This window comes from Ambystoma mexicanum, chromosome 6p (genome assembly GCF_040938575.1).
Source record: "Ambystoma mexicanum isolate Mex_15411 chromosome 6p, UKY_AmexF1_1, whole genome shotgun sequence".
Lineage (NCBI taxonomy): Eukaryota > Metazoa > Chordata > Amphibia > Caudata > Ambystomatidae > Ambystoma > Ambystoma mexicanum.
The window spans coordinates 1162647372-1162670250 of record NC_090935.1 but is presented as its reverse complement, the minus strand read 5'-3'; the positions used below and the strand labels follow the sequence as shown (position 1 = coordinate 1162670250).

Below are 22879 nucleotides of genomic sequence, written 5' to 3'. Positions count from 1 at the left end.
CTTCCTTTTCACTAAACACATCATTGAAATCTTGATAACACTTTGGTAATTCTCCAATTACAGCCCCTATAGAATGTACTATGGTTCCCAATTTCACCAAACCTTCCACTACTTCTGAACAATTACTACTAGAAACATTTTCCTGAACTTCTTCCTTACAGCAATTTGTAACACAAAAAGAAGAATCCAATTTCACCACTCTTCTTCCCCAATCAATCTGAGGGTTATGATACGTAAACCAAGGCATTCGCAAAATTATTTTCAACTGTGGAGTGTCAATTAATTCAAACACAATTTCCTCCCAGTGTCCTCCAATTTCCATCCCCAATGGGATGGTTTCATGTGTAATTAAACCTGATGTCAGTTGAGACCCATCCACCGCTCTCACATGCTCTGGTATATTTTTTACAATGTAAGGCACATTCATATCTTTAACCACATTCCAATCCATGAAGTTACCAGTGGCTCCAGAATCTATTACTACTGGACCACTTCTGTTTAATTCCTCTTTTATATAGAAGGATATATTCAATGTGATATGTGGTACCGCTCGTTAAATAAGGCCTTTCATCCTGTCAGGGTCCGGCTTGACTGAATTCCACAGGAGCTGATGCTGGCCCCACAAACCCTCACCAGGAGTTCACCTCTCAACCCTTAAGTATAAGCTGAGCTGAGAACCCCAAGAAAGGGAAAGGGGAATTTGGAGAAAATAACAACAGAGACACTGCAGCCCTGCAACCTTCTGGTAGGCTCTGGTATCTGTAGTAAACAAATACACTTGGTGACTTATATGTTAATATAAACTTCTTTTCTAAAATTATTCTAAAACAAACTCTAACTCTTTACCTCTTAAACCTCAGTAAAAGACTCAGGGGCCGATTCATGGAACAAACGTGCGCCAAAAATCTTGGCGCAAGCAGGCGCAAGCGCGAAAAAACAGGCGGACGCGTACGCGTGCGATTCATGGAAGTCCCTGCGTGTGTTTTCCTCGGGATGTGCGCCAAACCCGTGCATGGCGCACACGTCACTGCAACATCCCGAACGGCGTGCGCGACGCGCACAGTGAAAGCGCACAACCTCGGCGCATACACCAGAAAGTGGGCGGAACACGGGGCGTAACGCGCGGAATGGGGAACAACGCGCAAAAATAAGGGCGTAACTGGGGATGTACTGCAGGGAAGCAGACGGAACGCCCACATGCACTCGAACCACACATATTCATGGAATCAAATAGGGCAAAGCCGCGCACAGCCAAAGACACGCACAAGCCGAAACACATCCGCCACACGAAGGCAGGCGGTAGCGTCCCTGCGCATTACAAAAGTGGCAATATACAGCAATGATGAATGTCCCATACTGCGATTGGGCCTATGCGAGCGGGGCACGTGTATTTTGGGGGTGCGCGGGAAGTTTCACACGCGATTCAGCGGGGTACGTGTATTCCGGGGGTGCGCGGGAAGTTTCACACGCAATAGGCCTTGGGCGAGCGGGGTACCACTCACCGTCTGCGTGTAGAAGAACGTGTAGCCAACACCCACTCGCTGTGAAGTAATAATGTGTGAACCCCAACGCCTGGAAAACACACGCACCGCACCCCACGGAAAGCACGTACAGAGCAATGGAAATTCACGTGGGATCTTCAAGCCCTGCCAGGGCAACGCCCGTGCGCGATATGTCAAAGACGCGCTTACGCGCTAAGGGCCTTTCCTCGAATTACACGCTGACGTGCAATTTTTTCACGTGCCAAATCACTCCGTATCAAGCTGGCCACATGAAAACACATGGAAGACCACGCTCCTGCCCAAAAGGCCGGATCACTGCCCCCCAGAGCCCCGAGCATGCTCCCACCTGCCATCTGCTGCTGCCTGACTGCCTGCTGCCCTCGTGCCCTGCCATTTGGTGCCTGCACATCAGCCATCTGCAGGGGTCCAGTTGCGGTGCCCACCCCTGCTGGAACAGAAGACTCCCGACTGGGGTACCATCGCTCCACAGCCCAGCCCCAGGACCCAGTTGCCCACCCACGCCTGCCTCAGGGGTCGCCATATCGGGGCAAACACCATCTGAGACCACTGGCGACCCCCAGCCAGAGGGGCAGAGGGCCACCAGCTTCAGTCAGAAGGAAGTTGGTGTCCTGGTGGAGCTTGTCCTGGGGCATTATGATGCCCTCTTCGGATCATCACGCGCCGACAAGGAAGGACGGGACAGGATCTGGGATGACTTTGTGGTTGCCATCAACGCGGAGGGGGTGGCAACCCGCAACATCAAGCAAGTCAAGAAGCGCTGGGAGGACTTGAGGTCCAAGACCCTCATAAAGGCCCGGCACCTCGTGGAGGGGGGCCGGGGCAGCATGAGTACCATCCAGATGAGGGTCCTGGAACGCGTACGCCCAGCACTCCGTGCCCAGATCCTTGAGAGGCAGACCCGTCTGGAGTCGAGCGGTAAGTGGCCAAGCATTGCTGTGTGAGACAGGGCATGTTGCAGTGTGCTGGTTTTCTGATACTTGCCTGTAATGTGTGACATAGGCCATGTACGCATGTGTGTGTGCAGGGACATCATGGTCACGCATGTGAGACCAGTAATGTGTGAACCACACAGTTGGTGCATGTATTTAAATGCAACATGGGGAGCCCTATGCGGATTGGACACATGAGAGCATGCCAGTCTCTGTTCCTGGACATGGGTGAGGTGAGGGATAGGTGCTGATGCCATGTACATGTATGGTGTCCATGTCTGTGTCTCTGACCTGCGTGTCTGTGACTTGTGAATGCCATGGATGCATGACACATGTCTGTGACAATGTTCAGATTCATTGATGCAGCCTAGTTATCCTTGCATCCACTGTGTCTGGGGTGTACGAGGCCAGATGGATGAAACTACGGTGAAGTGTGCGCATGTGATAGGCATGACCCATGATGCATGTGAGTTCCAAAACAACATTGTATGTTTCAAGAGTCCGTTGGACATGTATGCTAATGTCCACAGCATGCGCCATGCCTGTTACTGCATGTGTTTTGCCTGCACTGACCCATGTGTTGTGGAGGGACATGATGGAAGTGATCTTTGACAGTGCCACTCATCTGCTATTGCTTCCTGTTAGGGGACATTGTATGCTTGTGTTCTATGTCTCCCTCTTCACAGTGCCAAGTGAAGAAGAGGGCGGAGACGGCGCTGTGGAGCGAAGCGGCGGGGATGCCCCCACAGCTGCAGCGGAAGGGGTGGGTGAGCCCCCATAGGGGCTTGCAACGGCGGAAGATGGTGTGGAGCCATCCAGGTTGGTGGTTTCCACAGAGGAGGAGGAGGTGGCTACTGAGCCGCACATGGGGCCTGGTGGGGGCATCCCTGCTGGTGCAAGTGCTGCAGTCCAGGGGCAGGGGCAGGAGGCAGCACAGGTCACCGTGGAGGGGCCTGTGCATGTCACTGTCCCTGACACTGTGACTGCACCACCATGCACCAGCAGGTATGACCCATCCCAGGCCCGTCCGCAGGTAGGGGGGATGTCCATGTCATCTGACTCCCCTCCACCAGCGGACGAGGGGACCCCTGGCCGTATGGAGAAGGTCCTGATTGGTGTCGTGTTGTGCAAGCATGACATTCGTGATGACGTGCGTGCTTCCCGGGGGGAGCACGCACGTCATCACGAAGAGCACCGTGCCAACGTGGCCCAGTGGGAGCGCCCATGGTCGGGGGTTTCGTACATGTGTCGGCCACTCTGGCGACCCTCTCCTCCTCTGTGGAGGCTATGTGCCAGTCGTTCTCCATGCCGTCTTCCGGCCCAGATGCCACAAGGGCCCCCTGTGGACCTGCCCCGACCAATGCAGCCAACTCGGTGGAGATCCCATCCCTGCCACAGTCAGGAGTCGGAGGTCCAGCAGGGGTGGACACACCAGCAACTGGACCCCAGCAGATGGAGGATGTGACGGCATCATCGGGCAGGGCACGTGCACGACGGCGTCAGTGGATTCCATCAGCCTGGATGCCGTCGTGCTGGCAGAGGCAGTTGCGTCGGAGGCAGCGGCAGGCTCGACGTGGGAGGCATAATGGCTCGGGGCCATCAACATCAGGGGGGCAGGCATCGGCCGGAGGGCAGGAGAACCCTGGAATGGGAGTGTCTTCTGTGTGGGAGCGGTTGGGCCAGCAGATAGGTGCGGAGCGGCGGCGGGTGGAGGAGGAACGGCACACAATGGTCAGGACGGAGGGCGCTGAGGCGGGCTGAGTGCCTTGAGGGTATTCGCAGGGAGTTGGAGCTGGACACCGCATTATCCCTGCCAGACCTCGGGGCCAGGGAACATGCCCGCCTCCAAGCCATTGAATAGGAGTTCAATGATGCCCTGGCCCATGACATCAACCAGTGAGCCGTCGGACTAGCCCGCCGCCTTTGTATATAGTTATTTAGGTTTAGGTTTCATTTCTTTATTATTATGATTTGGAGTCCACAGACTTTGCTCCACTTTTTGTATATAGTTGTATTTTAGATAGGGTTCTTGGTAGGTTTCATTTGCTTTTGGGATAATGGACCCTTCAGACTTTCGTTTTCAATTTTCAGGACATGTATATACTTTCTTTTAGTCATATTCACATGGAGTAATGTTTTTTTATGCTTTCTATCTTTGGATTTCGTTCTATGGACTTTGGGGATGCACCACTTATATTTTTTCATGTTTTGGATGTCTTTTCTTGCTTGGATTTGACTTTCTTTTTCTTATTTCAAATATTATTTCTTCATTTGCATGTGTGCTTTTCATTTTGACATTTGTTATACTTTTTAATACATTTCTTTATTCAACATTATTGGTGTGGTGTACAGTGATGATTTTGGTGCATGTCTCCATGAGCATTGGCACAGTCATGTGTTGCAACTGTGTGGCTCTGTAGGACATTTGCTGATGGGCATGCTGGTTCTTTTCAGACTATCATGGAATGGGTGATTTACTAGGGAGTGGGTGCTGTGGTTCGTTGGGTGTTTGTACTGGGGGGTGGAGGGGTGGGATTTGGGTTGGCATTAGGGCCATGGGTCTGTATAGTCATGGCGTGGTGTTTGGGGGACATGAGTGGGGGCCTGCTGGCAGGTGCCCCACACTGCTGGGGGGTGGGGGTGCAAGGGGACATGAGTGGGGGCCTGCTGGCAGGTGCCCCACACTGCTGGGGGTGGGGGTGCAAGGGGACTTAGTGGACATGAGTGGGGGTCTGCTGGCAGGTGCCCCACACTGCTGGGGGGTGGGGGTGCAAGGGGACATGAGTGGGACATGAGTGGGGGCCTGCTGGCAGGTGCCCCACACTGCTGGGGGGTGGGGGTGCAGGGGGACATGAGTGGGACATGAGTGGGGGCCTGCTGGCAGGTGCCCCACACTGCTGGGGGGTGGGGGTAGGGGGGACATGCGTGGGACATGAGTGGGGGCCTGCTGGCAGGTGCCCCACACTGCCGGGGGGTGGGGGTGCTGGGGGATATGAGTGGGACATGAGTGGGGGCCTGCTGGCAGGTGCCCCACACTGCTGGGGGGTAGGGGTGCAGGGGGACATGAGTGGGACATGAGTGGGGGCCTGCTGGCAGGTGCCCCACACTGCTGGGGGGTAGGGAGGACATGCGTGGGACATGAGTGGGGGCCTGCTGGCAGGTGCCCCACACTGCTGGGGGTGGGGGTGCAAGGGGACATGAGTTGGTGATCAGTAGTGCAAGGAGACATGTGCCTTTGCTGGGGGGCATGCGCACCCCTGAAATACACGTACCCTGCTGGAATCGCGAGGGGCGTTCTTGGGGGCATAACTGGCGCTGCTGCAGGGTCGCTGTGCCACTGTGTGCCACGGCTGGTTTTGGTAGCTGAAATCCATGAATACGCTGTACGCGGAAATGGATTTTAGCGCACGCAGCTGGCGCAGAGATTCGCTCGTGCACACTGTGCGCCAGCCGCATGCACTACTTGTGCGCTAAATTCTATGAATTACCCCCTCAGAGGCTAATTATCTGTGTGGAATATCTTGTAAATTATTATCTTGCTTTGTGCATATAGTTTCAAGCCATTCAAGTCTCTTTAGAATCCTAAAGTAATGACCCTTACAAGCACCTTACAGACTTAGATATTCTTCTTGCTTTTTAAGTTCATTTAACTCTATGAAGTTTGAGTTTTAAATGCTTTTGTAAAATGCAGTCTTTCTCTGAAGTATTGAATCCATTTGCATAAAGTTACATTAAATAGAAACTCATTAACTTTCTTGAATGCTGCTTTCCTTCTGCGTGTGAATCGTTTTCTTTTTAAAACATAAAAACGTATAGATTCTTTCTTGACAAGCGTGTGCGATAAACACCTGAAATCACAAGACGTGAAGAATTGTCCTCGCGTTTAAAATACACACGCGCATCTTAACCAAACACGCACGCGTGAAAATACGTGTTTGCGCTAAAAAAAACAACTTGCGCTAGTTAAAATGGACTCGCGCTCTATCGCTACCGAACACACGCGGTTATACGAAACGTAAATCATGTAAAAATAGTACACGCGTTCAAAACAACTCGCGCTTAGTTAAAAATGGACTCGCGCTCTATCGCAACCCAACACGCGCTTTATTACGCAACGTCTCTCACGTTAAAATTGTGGACATGTTAAAATCCACTCACGCATTTCATTTGGTCACGCGCTCTATCGCTCTGAATACCCGCGCGCTCCCATTGAAACGTTAACGATGACACGCGAACTCGCGCACGCATTAAACAGTCTTGAAATACATTACACGTAGTTAACAAACTTTAAACTTGAGCGCACAGTCTTCAAACTTGTTTCCTTATAGTAACTTAACTGTAAAATGTTGTTTTTCGCAGTAAACTTTAAAACTTGTTAACTCTTTAAGTCTTCTTATGAAAAATGAAAGTTCACTGTGAAAATCTTAAAGTCTTTAAAAAGAACGATCCCACCTGATGCCATTTTGTTCACTCTGGCTCAGCAAACGATTTTCTTACTTCTTTGGTAAATCTTCTGAACTCTGAAAGGCCTTATTTAAGGAGCTTAACTAATGTACAACCAGCCACTGAATTTCTATGGATGAAAGGCAGTTTAGAATCTTGCTCACCTCACAAGAATCAAACCCATTGTCCTATCCACCAATCAGGCAAACCAAACATATCATTGTTTCTTTAACCAATCAGATTAAGTTTCTTTCTCTCCATCTTGACTTGGGCAAGCACAATGTTAATTCTATGTACAAACTCTTTCTGACTATTACTCAGCCAATTCTATGCACATACTCTTTCTGATTACTAATCCAGCCAGCCCTGACAGTGAGCGAAAGGTGATCAAGAGGATAAAGTGATCAGACCAGATGATAGGGGTGGGTGGCTTTAAATGAATCAGAGAGTTGGAGGTAAAAATGGCATCAAGAGTGTGTCCTTTATAGTGAGTCGGGCCATTTATGCGGGGTTGGAGGTTAATTGCGTCCAAACCGTCAACCAAAGAGTGTGTCATATGGTTCGTGGGGATGTCGAGCCATATGTTGAAGTCTCCAAGAAGGGTGAGGTTGGGATGGTTTAGTTGAAGGGTGGCAATAGAGTTGCAGAGGTTGTTTGCGAATTGTCCATCGTAGCCAGGAGGCCTGTAGATTATTAGGAAGCTGCGTGAGAGCGATGGGGAGATGGACATTTTAACAAGGAGAGATTCTCAGGAAGGAATGGAAGGTTGGTTGTCAATGATTGAGGCGTGGAAGAGAGACTTGAAGACAAATGCTATTCCCCCTCCTCTTGAATGAGGGAGCAGTCGGGGGGGGGGGAGGCTTCGTTAGCGATTGGGGCGAAGTCGTCAGAGAACCAAGTTTCGGTGATGAAAACTAGGTCTGGTTTGACAGAGGCGAGGAGGTCAAAGATGCAGTGTCTGTTTTTTGCTACTGATCTGGCAGATGCAGTTCACATCGGCAGGCGAGGTTGGTCTTGGTGATGGAGCGGGAGGGGGTGGTGGCGGAGAGAGTGGAGGAGGGAGGGTGGTAGTGTGGGTGATGCTCGATGGCAATAGAGGGCGAGCAGAAAAATTGGTAGGTTTCGGGTGGCGTGAAAGAGATGGGTTTGGTTCGGGGGATTTGAAGGTGGGGTGTGTGCGGTTAGGTGTTTCAGTAGCAGTTGATGAGAATTGGAGGGAGAGGGGTTTCAGGAAGGGTGAAGCCACGGGGGAAGGAGGAGATTGCGGGAATGAGGTGGTGAGATGAGACAGTGGAGGCGTAGAATGCTGAGAGATTGAGGGGGACCAGGAACGTTTCCTCTTTAGTTTCCTTGTTGCGATTGGGGTGTGAGAGAGGATAGGGGGGTCAGAGGGGGAGACGGATGCAGCCTCGGTTCTAGCAAGGGCTAGGCGTGCAGTTATTAGGGAGGGGAAAGGGTGCGGTCGGGAGGAGAAGGTGGTAGGGCTGTGAGGGCAAGGCGGGGGTTGGGTGATTGCAGGGTGGGGTGTGCCAGGTATGATAGTGAGTGGAGCGGGCATGGTTAACGATGGCTGGTCGGAGGTGAGGTTCAGGGAAAGAGTGGTCTTAGGGTGGTTGGCTCGCCATCGTGCCCCTCTGGCTTGGTGTTTTGAGAGGGGAATGGCAGGGAGTGCGAAGGAGGGAGGGGTGGTTTGGGAAAGGGGAATGGAAGGGAAGGCAGATCGGGAAGTGGGGGCGGTCCACAGAGGTCTTTTCCGACTAACTCTGGTGCAGTGGGTGCACTCATGCTTGGTACGCACTTTTAGGTGGATTTTAGCAGGGCTTTCTAATTGTAGCTCTCATTTCGGTGGGGCACACTTTTAGGCACACTTCCAAGTTCAATTTGCACAGAGACGATACTAGACTATTAGGTGCACTTCAAGGTTGAATTGTACACAGATGATATTGGCTATTAGGTATTATTATGTGCACTTCTAAGTTCACTTGTACATAGAGATGATATTACGTCTACTTCTAGGTTCAATTTTGCATAGAGGAGATATTAGATTTTTAGACACAGTTCATGCCATACAAATGTTAATGTTAATGTTAAAGGACATTTGTACCGCACACTATCACCACCGTAGTGGTCTCTTGGCGCTCTGGCGTTTCTGAAAGAGGAGGGGAGGTTGAGTTAGTGGGAGGAAGCAGGAAAAGTGCAAGAGAGCAGTGATGTGCTGTTGGCGGCCTCAGCCCGGTGGGTCCGTTGGCTGGGCCTGGGGTGTTTGCGGCCGGTAGTCGTCGTGTACTGTTGTGCAAGGCTATGTGTGTTTTTGTTTTGTTGTTGCAATGTAGTGAAGTTTGTGCGGTTTGTTGTGCTGTCGGTTTTGGTTGTGTTTGGTTTGGAGTTTGAGAGGTGTATGCAGAAAGGGAAATTGTTAGTAGGGTTGGTTAGTTTGCGTCTCTATCCTGAATTGAAGCGTAGTCTCCCCTGTTGCGGCTCTGTCCTGATCTGGGTCTGACTGGCATATAGGTTCCATACTCCTCTAGTCCCCGCCTCTAACATGCTCTCTGATAGCTCCCCTTATCCTCCATTTAGACTCTAGTGGCCAGTGCATCTGCCAATGACATGCTAACATTCACAATTCCATCTAGATGCGACGCAGGCTAGTGTCCACAATTCTATCTAAGTGTGGACATGCGAGTATTGACGGTTCTATCTAAGTGCAGACATGCTAACTTCACAAATCTATCCAGATGCGAAGTAGGCTAATGTTTGCAGTTCTATCTAAGTGTGGACATGCTAGTATTCACAGTTCTATCTATGTGTGGACATGCTAACATTCACAATTCCATCTAGTTGCGACGCAGGCTAATGTTCACAGTTCTATCTAAGTGTGGACATGCTAGTATTCACAGTTCTATCTAAGTGTGGAGATGCTAACATTCACAATTCCATCTAGATGCTACGCAGGCTAATGTTCACAATTCTATCTAAGTGTAGACATGCTAGTATTCACAGTTCTATCTAAGTGTGGACATGCTAACATTCACAATTCCATCTAGATGCGACGCAGGCTAATGTTCCCAGTTCTATCTAAGTGTGGACATGCTAACATTCACAATTCCATCTAGATGCGACGCAGGCTAATGTTCCCAGTTCTATCTAAGTGTGGACATGCTAACATTCACAATTCCATCTAGATGCAACGCAGGCTAATGTTCCCAGTTCTATCTAAGTGTGAAGATGCTAATATTCACAAATCTATCCAGACACGGCGTAGGCTAATGTTCACAGTTCTATCTAAGTTTGGACATGCTAGTATTCACAGTTCTATCTAAGTGTGGACATGCTAGTATTCACAGCTCTATCTAAGTGTGGACATGCTAACATTCACAATTCCATCTAGACGCTACGCAGGCTAATGTTCACAATTCTATCTAAGTGTGGACATGCTAGTATTCACAATTCCATCTAGATGCTACGGAGGCTAATGTTCACAATTCTATCTAAGTGTGGACATGCTAGTATTCACAGCTCTATCTAAGTGTGGACATGCTAACATTCACAATTCCATCTAGACGCGACGCAGGCTAATGTTCACAATTCTATCTAAGTGTGGACATGCTAGTATTCACAATTCCATCTAGATGCTATGCAGGCTAATGTTCACAATTATATCTAAGTGTGGACATGCTAGTATTCACAGTTCTATCTAAGTGTGGAGATGCTAACATGCACAATTCCATCTAGACGCTACGCAGGCTAATGTTCACAATTCTATCTAAGTGTGGACATGCTAGTATTCACAATTCCATCTAGATGCTACGGAGGCTAATGTTCACAATTCTATCTAAGTGTGGACATGCTAGTATTCACAGCTCTATCTAAGTGTGGACATGCTAACATTCACAATTCCATCTAGACGCGACGCAGGCTAATGTTCACAATTCTATCTAAGTGTGGACATGCTAGTATTCACAATTCCATCTAGATGCTAGGGAGGCTAATGTTCACAATTCTATCTAAGTGTGGACATGCTAGTATTCACAATTCCATCTAGATGCTACGCAGGCTAATGTTCACAATTCTATCTAAGTGTGCACATGCTAACATTCACAATTCCATCTAGATGTGACACAGGCTAATGTTCCCAGTTCTATCTAAGTATGAAGATGCTAATATTCACAAATCTATCCAGACGCGGCATAGGTTAATGTTCACAGTTCTAGACATGCAAATATTATGGCACTCTATGTTGTTGGGAAGTAAGATAGAGTGGCAGGGGTTTTCTGGAGTAGAGTGATTGCTCTACTCCCCACCCATGTCGCACTCACGGTTTTTGTTGGTGTCTGTTGGCTGCTGGCTTCCTTGGCGTCCCCATGAATTATACAAGCTCAGTGTATAGTTTTAACTCCTTTAAGGGTACTACTCTTGATCCTACTCAGGTGAACTAAACAGCCTCCTCACCCTCCTGTCACTTTGCTTTAGATTATGTCCAACAGGCATAAACTAGATGTCTGGTTCACCCACTCCTTAAATGTGAGCAAACTACAGTGAAACTAGTTCATACACAAATACTCTCCTCTTAGAGAGTCGTTCAAAGAATACCCCTGCCCCTTTCTTCCCTGGTACTAGGAAGGGATCAGGAAATGTGCACATTTACAAAGGTCAGCAACAAGTAAATGTGTGACCTGTCTATTCCTCCACCCATCCTTTACAAAGGAGGCTCCTATATTTCCCTCTTTATTTGCCTTTTCAGGGAAAGCATATGGGGAATAGACCAAAACGACTGCACCGAAAGTTCTGACAATGCTAAAAGTCTGAAAATGCATACCACCAAAGGTTCAAACACCAAAAGTTCGAACCTTTGGTGGTATGCATTTTAGGTAGGTAAAAAAAATAAAAAAGACAGCAGGGCTGTAGGGGTGTCCACTGCAACACCCCACGTATACAGTATAGTGAGCAGGGGTTGCGGGGGACACCCCTGCAGCTGCCCAAAAAACAAAAAAAGAAAATAAAAAAAGAAAAGGACCCAGGGGGTATGTTGGGGGTGTGTTGTGGGGGTGATGTGGGTGTGGGTGGGGGTGTATGTATGTACGGTGTTGTAATGAAAATGGTCACATAGGAAATGTACGAACATTTGTGGTGCGTATATTTCTCATGCAAACATTTCCATCACAGACTTTTCCGCGACTGACAAATCACGTAGATCCGCATATGGGCTAAGACAATTAAAAAGTTTACATCGCCAGCTACAGTCTGCCATAGGTCCAAAAACACAGGACCACAAAAAACTACCTGCTGTGTCTGGTTCACATATTTCAAAACGTTGACTTCCTTAGAAAAGTATCTTGGGTCTCTGCCCGCTCCTGGAGGCAGAATGTCTATCGATGCACGCCTCGCTCCAGGGACTGTGTTGGTGGTGCTGTCTGAAGGAAGTGGCTGGAGAACAGGGTTCAGCAGCACTACTTCATCTGGCATATGGCACAGAACCTGAGCCAACTTCTTTCTTACACTACATGGGTCGACCATTTTTCAACTCACCAATGTCTTGCCCGTGATCTTCAGATGTGTGCCACTGGACTGAGCGGTACAGAATGTCAAGTTCTAGGAATATTATATAGATGGCGATGGGGCGTTCACAAACTGGTTGGGTTAGTGGGATGGCAGGGCTGGTCTACAAGTGAAGGCCTTATGTTTTAGTTACCAGAGGACCCTCACCTCATAGGTGCTGCCTGTTCATAACAGGAGGCTTCTAGAACCATTAAGGGCTCACGTTCCACCTGAAAGTGCTGGTATTTATAACCTATGTCAGCTAATGTGGACACATTGCCGAGCAAGTCCATTCATGGGGGTGGCAGTGGCAAGGAAGACGGGGTCAGGTCACTGAATATTAAATAGAGCAGCCCTTCTACCGGAAGGCTGGTAAATGTGAAGTGTTAAAGCAACCTTGCTTATCACCTTTATTACTGCACTTGTGCCTCATTGCCAAGTAGGGTGTGTTTTAGGGAATCCCAAATGGTTGCATTTGTCTCCATTCTCTCTGCTTTTTCTGCAGGGAGACGTCTTTCTGCACTTTTCCACACTTTGTAATTCCTGCTCTAGGTATTCGACACTAATCAACCGCCCATTCTTATCGAATTAGACCCGTAGGCTGAATACAACCTGGTAGAAGCCAGAATCCTCTTTGTAATACTTCAAACTTCTATTGGACTGATCAAAATGGCTCTTAAATGCATTGAGAAGAGAGAGCAAGCTCAAGTGACAGGATAGTTCCTGCATGTATCCCGCAGCTGCTTATGCAGGCTGCCCCAATAAGGCATGTTGTCTTTTCAGTTCCTAAATGATGCCTTTCGCATCCCTCATCAAGAATTGTATGCACATGACACCCAGATTTGTCTTCTGATTGAAAGAAAACACAACATTGCAAAGTGCCTCATAGCATGCAATTGAACTGTCCGTAGGTGAATTAAAATGATGATTGACGTTTGCTTTATTAATTTATCTTTGATTGCTAAGGTATTTGCAGTATGAGAGGATCTTCTGGACCAATGGGAGACTTCATTTTGGCACATTTCCCCTATTTCCAGCTGAGCGTTTTACGTTTTAAATATACTTATGTTGCATCCTACCTAGCTGTTACACACTTCACCCCCAAGATTTTCCTCCTGCGGGCATCTTATGATGAGGTGCTCTTTGCGAGACATTGGCCCTCATCACAAGGTTGGCGGAATGGTTTACCGGCACCGGTAAAGGTGCCGGTGCCAGTAAACCCATTCCGCCCTACCACGAGGTCTCTTCGCGTGACCCTCAATGGGCGCCTGGAAAAATCAGGCTTCCATTCCGGGTCCCGCGAGGACACCAGGGAGCTAACAACGGGCCCGTCATTCACGGGCCCGTTGTTAGCTCCATCCCCATTCCCATTAAGCCCTATGGGGGTTCGAACGGGAATGGGGATGGACCGGGTCCGGGTTCCTCGGACAGGGAATTACCGGGTCCGCCAAGGTTGCGATGGCCCAGTAAGTCCTCATTTGAGGAACCCGGGCCCGGAATGCGGTAAGGAGGCAACCATGCCGCTAAAAGCGGCATGGTTACCTCCAACCTCCTGATGAGGGCCATTGAAGCTTAATTGGCCCGTGTCAGCACGAAGCAAGTCTGCTCTCTACTAATTTTGATCCCTGCAGGTCGAGCGTGAAGCGTTATGTAAGCGGAATGATTCCGTTTGCTTTCACAAATTAAAATGGTTTTTTGATATTTGTTTCATTAATTACATTTTTAATTGCTCAGTTAATTTCTTACAGGGGAGTCGCCCGGCCCATAGCATACTTAATTTTAGCACAACATTTAACTTCTTTCCAGCAGGGATTTTTACCTTTGCCGTGTACTTACACTACCTCATCCCTAGCGGTTCCACAGTTCCACGGCATCTCCCACTTTCCTTTTACTGGCATCTTATGAAGTGTACTTCCTGAGACACTCCAGCCCGACTGCCCGTGTCAACGTGAAGTGCTGATGCCAAGCCTGTTTACCCTGTTCAGATGGTATGGGGCGGGAGGAGTTTTTTAAATTGAGGAATTCAACTGTCCTGTATTCCCACCTAAATTAGCACTCTCAGTATCTTCTGACAATACAGCAATGCTCTTTCAGCATTTTCCAATACAATTTGTTGCCAATGTTGTTATTATTCTCAGCATTTCATTGGAATTGGCATTTTATTCTTCATGATCTATACACAAAACCACTGCATCCTTCTAAAAAATGGAAGAGGCTCTGTGCCTCCATCATCTTCATACAAGATAACTTGCACTAACATCTAAACTAATATTATTACTGCCATCCTGTATACATTTACTTCTGTAAAAGAGGTTGAGAGGCAATCCCATCGTCACAACGGAGCCCATGATCCATACTCTAAAAGTGCCTCGATGAACGTTATAACTTTTGAGTCTCACTCGTCAGACGTCGTTGACCATCTACTAGATTACAATCTAGATTTCATATTTATAACCGAGAAGATTGTGAAAACTTCTTCCAGACCTTAGACCCTATACAAAACTCTGCTTGTGGCTTAACACAATTGGTGGCAATGGAAGAGCTTTAATTCATAAAAGTTCCTATGAAGTCAAACCATCTCTTAAAACTGATAGAAATAATTCAATGGAAAAGCATCTTATCGACATGCAATGGAGATGCACAAAGGACTTTCAGAGCTATGCTTTGTTATGGCCCTTCAGGCCCTCTAAAAAGCTCTTACATCACCTCGGATCATGGCTGATGGAGATAGTATGGATTACAAAAACCTTCTTTTTCTAGGTAACATGAACATCTGGCTGGAACAAGAAAAAGGCACAGACACTAAGTTAGTCAACGCGATTTTTTTGTTCTCATAATTTTGATCACCTCCCAGTATTCCCCACTCACTTAAGGGGCCACTGCTTTTTTATAGAGACCTTAACATAACACATGACAACACCTCACAAGTTTCCTGGTGGGACTATTACATTAGACTCTTTAGCATCATTTACCCAACCACTTCAGTCCCCAAAAATCTAGTTACCATGGGTGCCCCATTTTGCAAAAAGCATAAGCTAATTTCCCCACAATTTATGAACAAGCTTAAATAGGTACATGATAACCACTCTCTTTCATGCAACGAATTTAGACAGTTTATATTCGATCTTTCAGAATATACGTGATAAAATTGCTCCACTCCAACTTCCTGTTCACAGTGTGAGGCCAAAACACGTTCCTTGGTATTTCCCAGAGTTAATGGAAATTAAGAAATAACTACTTAATGTGGGAAGAGTCTGGAAGAATTGCAACTCAGAAGAATCACTAGGGAACACCAAACTCTGAAGAAATATAAAATTGCTCTTTTCGAAGTCAATAAATACTTTAACAACGGGATACAAAAGGCAGCCATTGCACCAAGGAAATTGTTTGAGACTATTCAATCTGTTGGTAAAACCTTTGGCAACCCACTTGAGAATATCCATCTGTCCGGCACTAAAGGAATTCTTCATCTCTATGATCGCTGATATTCAATGAAACATTTTGGGTCACTGTTTACCATTATCCCTCACCTTCTTTCCTCTCCTCTTTGCTCTTTATTCTCCTGATTGTTTATAACTCCTGTTTTTGCTACTGATGTGATGTACTTAATTGGCTTTTTTGTGTAGACTGTAGGCAGACATGATAACACTCTCATCAATTGTTGAAAACCAAGGATCCTTTAGGTCGCTGTTCCGAGTCGCTTATCGCTTAATGTGCTTTGCACTCTGAAGTAAAGTAAACTGCACTGAGAATGGGCACCTGTGACTGGCTGACATACCCCAGAGCAGACAGGTAAGCGAGGCGAGAGTTGGCGTACTGGAGCATACTGGGACCTTCTGTGCGCTATCCCCACCTGTCGCCTCACACTGGCGCGCTGCAGTGCATTGCAGTGCACTGCGGTACAAATATCTCAGAAATGGTGTGCCCTATGGCCATGAAACATGGTTTTCAAGATACCATCGGGATCCTTCAGTTTTATTCCTCACGTCGAGATGCTTAAATTTAGCTTTGTCCAGTCCTCCAATGACCACATTGATGTTTTCGCCGATTTCAGGCAATCATCTCATGTGTGAAGGGGCTGAAATCTGGGGAAAGGGGCGGGGTGTCCAAATGTCATGTAGCCAGTAATGTCGGTGGGTGCTAACAGGCAACTATGCAAAATTGTATTCAGATTGTAAGAAGGTATGAAATTATATAAGGAACAAACTAACAGATGTTCTTCGTTATATAGGGATGTATTGCATCTCTAGTCCTTGGCCTTATATGAGACTTTGTAATTAAAAATTCTATAAATAAAACCAAATGTAAAACATTTTTAGTTCAGAAATCCACTGCTTTTAGCTTGAAAAAAAGGAATAGCTTGACCTCCCACCAACTGACCCTCTCACTCATTTTGATTTTTCCCTAGTCTCTTCCAATAAATTGAGAAACTTGCAACCATCTTCCCCTATGTAAGATACCCTCCAGGTAATATCACCAAGATATTTACTGATTTCATTGTAGACCTGATAATTCCAGTCGTCAATACCTTTCTATCAGGAGGTATAGTCCCTGCTCAACTGCTGTAATATCTCTGCTTTGGAAAAAAACACCTTTTGGCCCCTTCAGTCTTAAATAATTATTGACCACTAGCAGGCCTTACTTCGTTTTGAAAAGTGTTGGAGAAGTAGTCACTTTCTAACTTTAATCCTTTATACAAAGTAATGCACTGATATGACTCATCTCATGATGCGTGATTTGTAGGCAGTGTTCAACACAGTAGATCACAATATACCATTATCACGTTTACATGATTGCACAAACCTATCCACACACTCCTTAAAATGGGTTTTCTCATTTTTTTTTTAGGACAGAAGAGCAAGTAAAGTTTGGCCCTTTCATGTCTCTCATAATCAGACCCTTCTATCCCCACTTTTCTTCAACATTTATATTAGCCCAATGCTCCATGTCTTTGACAAACATGGGCTGAGTTACCATTCATAAGCTGATGGTACGCAAGTATGTATTAAATTAGAAAGCTCTCATTTCAGTTTTAGCAGGTTGATTACCTCCTTAAAGGAAATTGAGTTCTGGATGCGTAAAAACGTTTTCAAACTCAACCCAAGCACGACGGAGGTTAACCCTGTTAGGCCTAAACAAACAATCGAGAGAACTGCCAATATTGACCCTCCTCCTACTTAGTTAGATGTTCCCATGTCCTATGCTGATGAAAGAAAAACAATGTGATTTTATTGGCAAAATGATCCGGTGCTCAACTATCAAATTAATCAACTTTTAAAAACATAATTTCTCAAACTTAGTCTCTTGTGTACAATCTCTTCTTTTATCAGAAAATAATTCCTTCCAAGTGTGGTCGGCTCTCTCATCAAGTATCACCGACTTTCAACTGGATTGAATACAAAAAGTCCAGAACTCAGCAGTTCATTTGATTATCCCATTCTCGCGCTCTGGCTCTATCACCAATAGCTACATTGGATCACTGGGTTTTTTGTATCAAGTTAATGATAATAATGATAATAATTTATTATTTATATAGCGTTTTCACCTAAGCACTGTACAGAGAACATATTTTAAATACCTTATGTTCGGTATTTAAATCCCTCCAGGGTGTAGCTCCCGCTTACCTCCAAACTAACATTCACCAATGCATACCATCTCGTTAATTACGTCCTGGAAATCAATATTCATTAGCGGTTCCGAAATCCAATTCAAATATGGAGGCTGATCCTAGATTTTCAGTAGGACTGAGCTCCCGTTATCCTTTAGATCAATTGTCAAGCTCCCTCAATTTCTAAAAGCCTTGAAATCATGAATTCTGCCTCTGCAGTAGGCGGCCGTTGGTAGCAATCTGCACCTTGATACAGTTCAGTCTGTAAATGGCATGTTCAAATTCCTAAATCAAATCAGGATGTATGTTTGAGAATAACCCATGTTATGTGTTTAAATAGCAGGAAAATCAAAACCATACTAATTGGAAATCATATTACGAAACATTCCATGAACATGGCTGACAGCTTTGTGTGCCCAACCTGCAATACCTGACAAAACAAAATAAAACTGTGGATAAATCTATATTCTAGGGTATTCTTTCTTCCGCTGATCAATGCCCACTAAGTGGCACCTGATTAAGATCATCCCGTCTACTCGCATTAGTGCACACAATGTACGTAGTTGGGGCATTGGTATTACCCCCCCGCACCTTGTCTTTTGTAACAGATCCATTTCATGTTTGCCAAATAAAATGATCAACAATTCATGATTGGTCTGGAACAAGGTGACACAAAGTAGCATGAGGCTCAAGTCTATAGAACCCTTAACACCAGCACGAATGACCCTTCATTGATGCTCCATTATAATTGGTTATTTATAACACGTTTCATACCCAGAGGTTTCTAAGCAGGGACCTGGGCATCGAACCTGTGTTGCTCCGAGTCGTCTTGCTTCCAAGGCAAGCGTGTTGCCCCTGAGCTATCCTCCCGAGACTTTTGAAAATTGAAAATACAATCAGATTCAACCGATGCAACATGACCCATCAGGCACAACGGATGGATATCCCATATACATCGCTAACTACTTCAATGAATAGATACCTACGAGATGTCTCAGATCACTATTGGAGAACATATTGTTACCCTTCTCCATTTCAGAAATCCGAGACGATGTTATCACTGTTCACCCAGAACCGAGATAAGAAGACCTCAAACTGACATATTCAAACAGGCCTTTCCTTAACAGTTTCAAACTTCTGTGTTTATTTTATTTATTTATTTTTACATTTATAAAGTGCACTAAACCCGAAGGCATCAAGGCACTGTTACATCAAACCAGTTACTCGTCGACATGATATGTTTAAACAAGACAATACTACCAACGAGACACAAGAGGTCTATTTAGGCAAACGGACACGTTTTCAGTTACCTGCGGGTGGTCCAGTATGATTGTTCAGCTCGCAAGGATGGTGGGAGATAGTTCCACTGTTTAGCTGCCAAAGACGGGAAGCTCGAGCCACCAGCTTTCACTTGTTAAACTTGGGTTGGGTGAAGCGGCGAGTATACACTACTCTAGCAGACTTTTCTTTGATCATTTTCTGTGAGAGATAGATAGGGGACCCTTTGGCAAGTCACCTGTGTGTGATCAATAATGTTTTGAAAAGGATACGTTCATGGATACGTAGCCAATGGGGCTTTCTTCTAGAAGCAGTGATATGTTCAAGTTTAGAGATGTTGAGTGCTGCTCACAGGGCATTCTTCTGGACCACCTGCATCTTCCTAATGTTGTGCTCTAAAGTGCTTGTGAACAGAGCGTTGCATTAGTGGAGCTCCATTCCGACAGTGGCCCGGGAAATTGTAAGGCAACTGTCTCGGGACAAAAATGGTCTGAATGTGTTGATCAACTTTGTAGTGTAGGCAGCAGAGGAGGCAATTGAGTTCACCTGACATGTGAGTGAGAGGGTAGAATCTAGGTAGATGCCCAGAGTCTTCCCTAAAGGAGAAATCATGATCCTAATGCTGTCAATAGTGAATGAAAAATATCAAGTCAAGCTTCCTAATCACTGCTGGTGAGCCTACCAGGAGTTTCTCAGTCTTTTCATCTTTAAGACACAATCGGTGAGTGGCCATCTGAGATTGAGTGGTCAAGTAAACAATGTTTAAACACGCAGCATCATCCTGATAGATGCCAGAAAGAGGGAGTAGAATGTGAGTGTCATCGGCATAGTTTGTGTAAGATATGCCAATGGAATCCAGCAAGTCAAACATAGGTTTTGTAAAGATATTGTAGAGGGTCGGGGAAACACAATACCCTTGCGGCCCTCCGCAGTAAATGGGTGCTGCAGGGGCGCTAGCATTCCCAGTGAACACTCTAATGGTTCTATCCTCCAGGAAGGAAGTAGTCAATGCAGTAGCCTCAGGTGAAAAGTTAACTGCTTCAGTGAGGGGATGGCAGAAGATTTTATGATCGACCAGATCGAACACACCTGATAGGTCAAATAGAAGCAAAAGGGCAGGCTTCCCCTCATCCCTGATATCATCAAGCTGGTTCTTCAGATTGAGCAGAGCAGATCCTTTGCTGTGACGTGGGCGGAACCCCGACTGATACACCCCAAAGATTGGCAAGTTTCCAGGTAGTGTTGAATTTACAGGTAGGCTGCTCTGTCCAGAATTTTCAATAGGAAGGGGACCGTTGTAATAGGCGGTAGTTGTTGGGGTTTGTGGGGCCTAGAGAAGGATTTTTAATGAGCGGGAGAACCCATGCTTCCTTGAGACAAGTAGAGACTGCCCCTGAAGAAAAGGAGGCATTGATAAACGTGGCTATGAATGAAGCCAGGGTGTCAGAGCAGTCTTTGATGAGGGCGGTTCGACAAATGTCCCCTTTAATTCTTGAGGGCTTAAAGCCCTTTAGTAGGGCAAAGACTTCTGACTCACGGGCATTGGAGAAGTGAAATTTGGGGAGTGTTAAGTGAGAGGCAATGATAGGGGTGGTGGTGTACGGCTGCTGTTGAGCTTTCAGTGTAGATTGCTTGTGGTCTATTTTATGGAGGGTTTAAATTTTGGTAAGCAAAACATTTTGAATGTTGCAGCGCCAGGCCTCATCTTTTCAAATGGCAGTGAAAGGGTTGACAGGGACTTCTCATGGGTGTTAGATTTTGCATGACTGATTCTGGAATTGTGTAAGGTTGATTTAGCCAGGAGAATTGCATGTGTATACTGTTTTGCCGCAATAGAGAACAGCGACTTCAGTGAGTCTGTAGGAGATTGCTTCCATTTGGATTCTGCCAAACATTGATTAGTGCAGAGCTCTTGAAGATCTGGGGTGAACCAGGAGTTTTTGTCCACTGAAGGCTTGGATTTAATGGAGCGATGGTGTTGACAGCTGAGGTCAGGGTCTTAGAGTAAAGTTCAGCAAGTACATTAGGGGCTCTAGAGAGGGGTGAGATGGAATAGAGTGTGCTAAGCAAAGGGGCAATACAAGTCTTGGTAATTTTTCTTGCACCAATGCCAGGGCAGCAGGTGTAGTGTGCCTAGCAGGGGGGATTGTAAAGTGTACTGTATGGTGGTTGGACCACGGGCAAGTGTTTTTTGAGTGGATAGATATCTGCCAATTTAAGTCAGAAATCTAGTCAGTCTGCAACCTTTAACATGAGTAGGGGAGTTAATGCATTGCTAAAAGCCAAGCGTACCGAGCTAGGTGGACACTGAAGTGGCACTTGGGTCAGCAAGGTCATTGTATCCCAGATTGAAATCCCCTAGCAGGATTATTTTGGAGGTTGGCTTAGTGTTAGTGCTGATTGCGTGCAAGAGGTTCTCTTCGAACACTGATGCAGGACCTGGAGGGCCATAGATAAGGAGGATGGTGATGGTATCTGTGTGTGAAATCGTCAGTTTGACCGATAGGATATCACAGTTGCCAGCCATGGTGGTTCTGAGTTGTCTGATAGGCAGGGAATCCCTTGCTATCAGTGCAACTCCACCACCCCTTGTGTTGGGTCTGTGCTCCGGAACATAGAATAGCCTGGGGGGACAGCTATTGATAGGGCAGTGGCTGCATGTAGCCATGTTTCAGATACTGCCAAGATGTCAAGCTTGTGCACAGAGATTAGATCATTAATGTCCAGCGCATGTGCAGGCATAGACCTGGCATTTACTAGAGCACCGTTCAAGGGTGGCGGAGTCATGTTAGCTTTCATAGTGTTAGACTGTTAAACTTTTTAATCTTAAGCAGACAATCCCTCAGAGGAACCACTGAGAGCTTGTGTTTGTTACTATTGGGAAATGAGTTGAATCAATATTTTAACATATTTATGAATCAGTCAATCGTCCCCATTTTTGTATGTTTTTTCCCGTTTTCCCTTTCCTATTTAATCTAATCATTGGTACCGCTCCGGTGCCTTCCAGTTTTACCTTGTTACACTCTTTGTGCCCTCTAACAAACCTACTTTGTGTGTGCTACATTATAAATCACTAATAAAGAAATGATTACCTAAATGGGTATATACTAGGTGTCAGGAATGTGTCCTTTTTCAGTGATATCGTTATAGTTTCAGTCAAACTGTGCTTTCTCAGCTAAGCAATGTGTTTTCTATGGGTCGTTCTATAGTTGCAATGGCTGTACATTATCATTCAATAGTAGGAACCGAGTGTCCTGCATGTTTAGACATCTCAGGCGGGTTTATGATACATTTGCATAATCACAAGCACACTTTGCCCATGTTTAAATGGCATTTGAACAATTGCATTAGCAACAGTGCAAATTTATTTGCCTTGGCTTTAATTTGGTTGTGAATGCAGAAATGTTATTTGTGTACGTGTAAGGTTCATTTGTGCATTGGCAATATATCATAACCCCGCTCACCATCTTTAAAGCAATGAACAAGGATAACTTGACAAATAATAGTAAATGATAAAATAACTGCAAATTAAAACCGATAGGTAAGGATGTAAGAAAAATGTA

The 22879-nt window shown here is 46.1% G+C and overlaps 1 protein-coding gene across 7 annotated transcripts in view; it reads left to right on the top strand.

The window, feature by feature from the left end:
• Positions 1–22879, top strand: part of TRPM3 (transient receptor potential cation channel subfamily M member 3) — a 1922641-nt gene that overhangs the window by 1660157 nt on the left and 239605 nt on the right. The window lies entirely within an intron of this gene.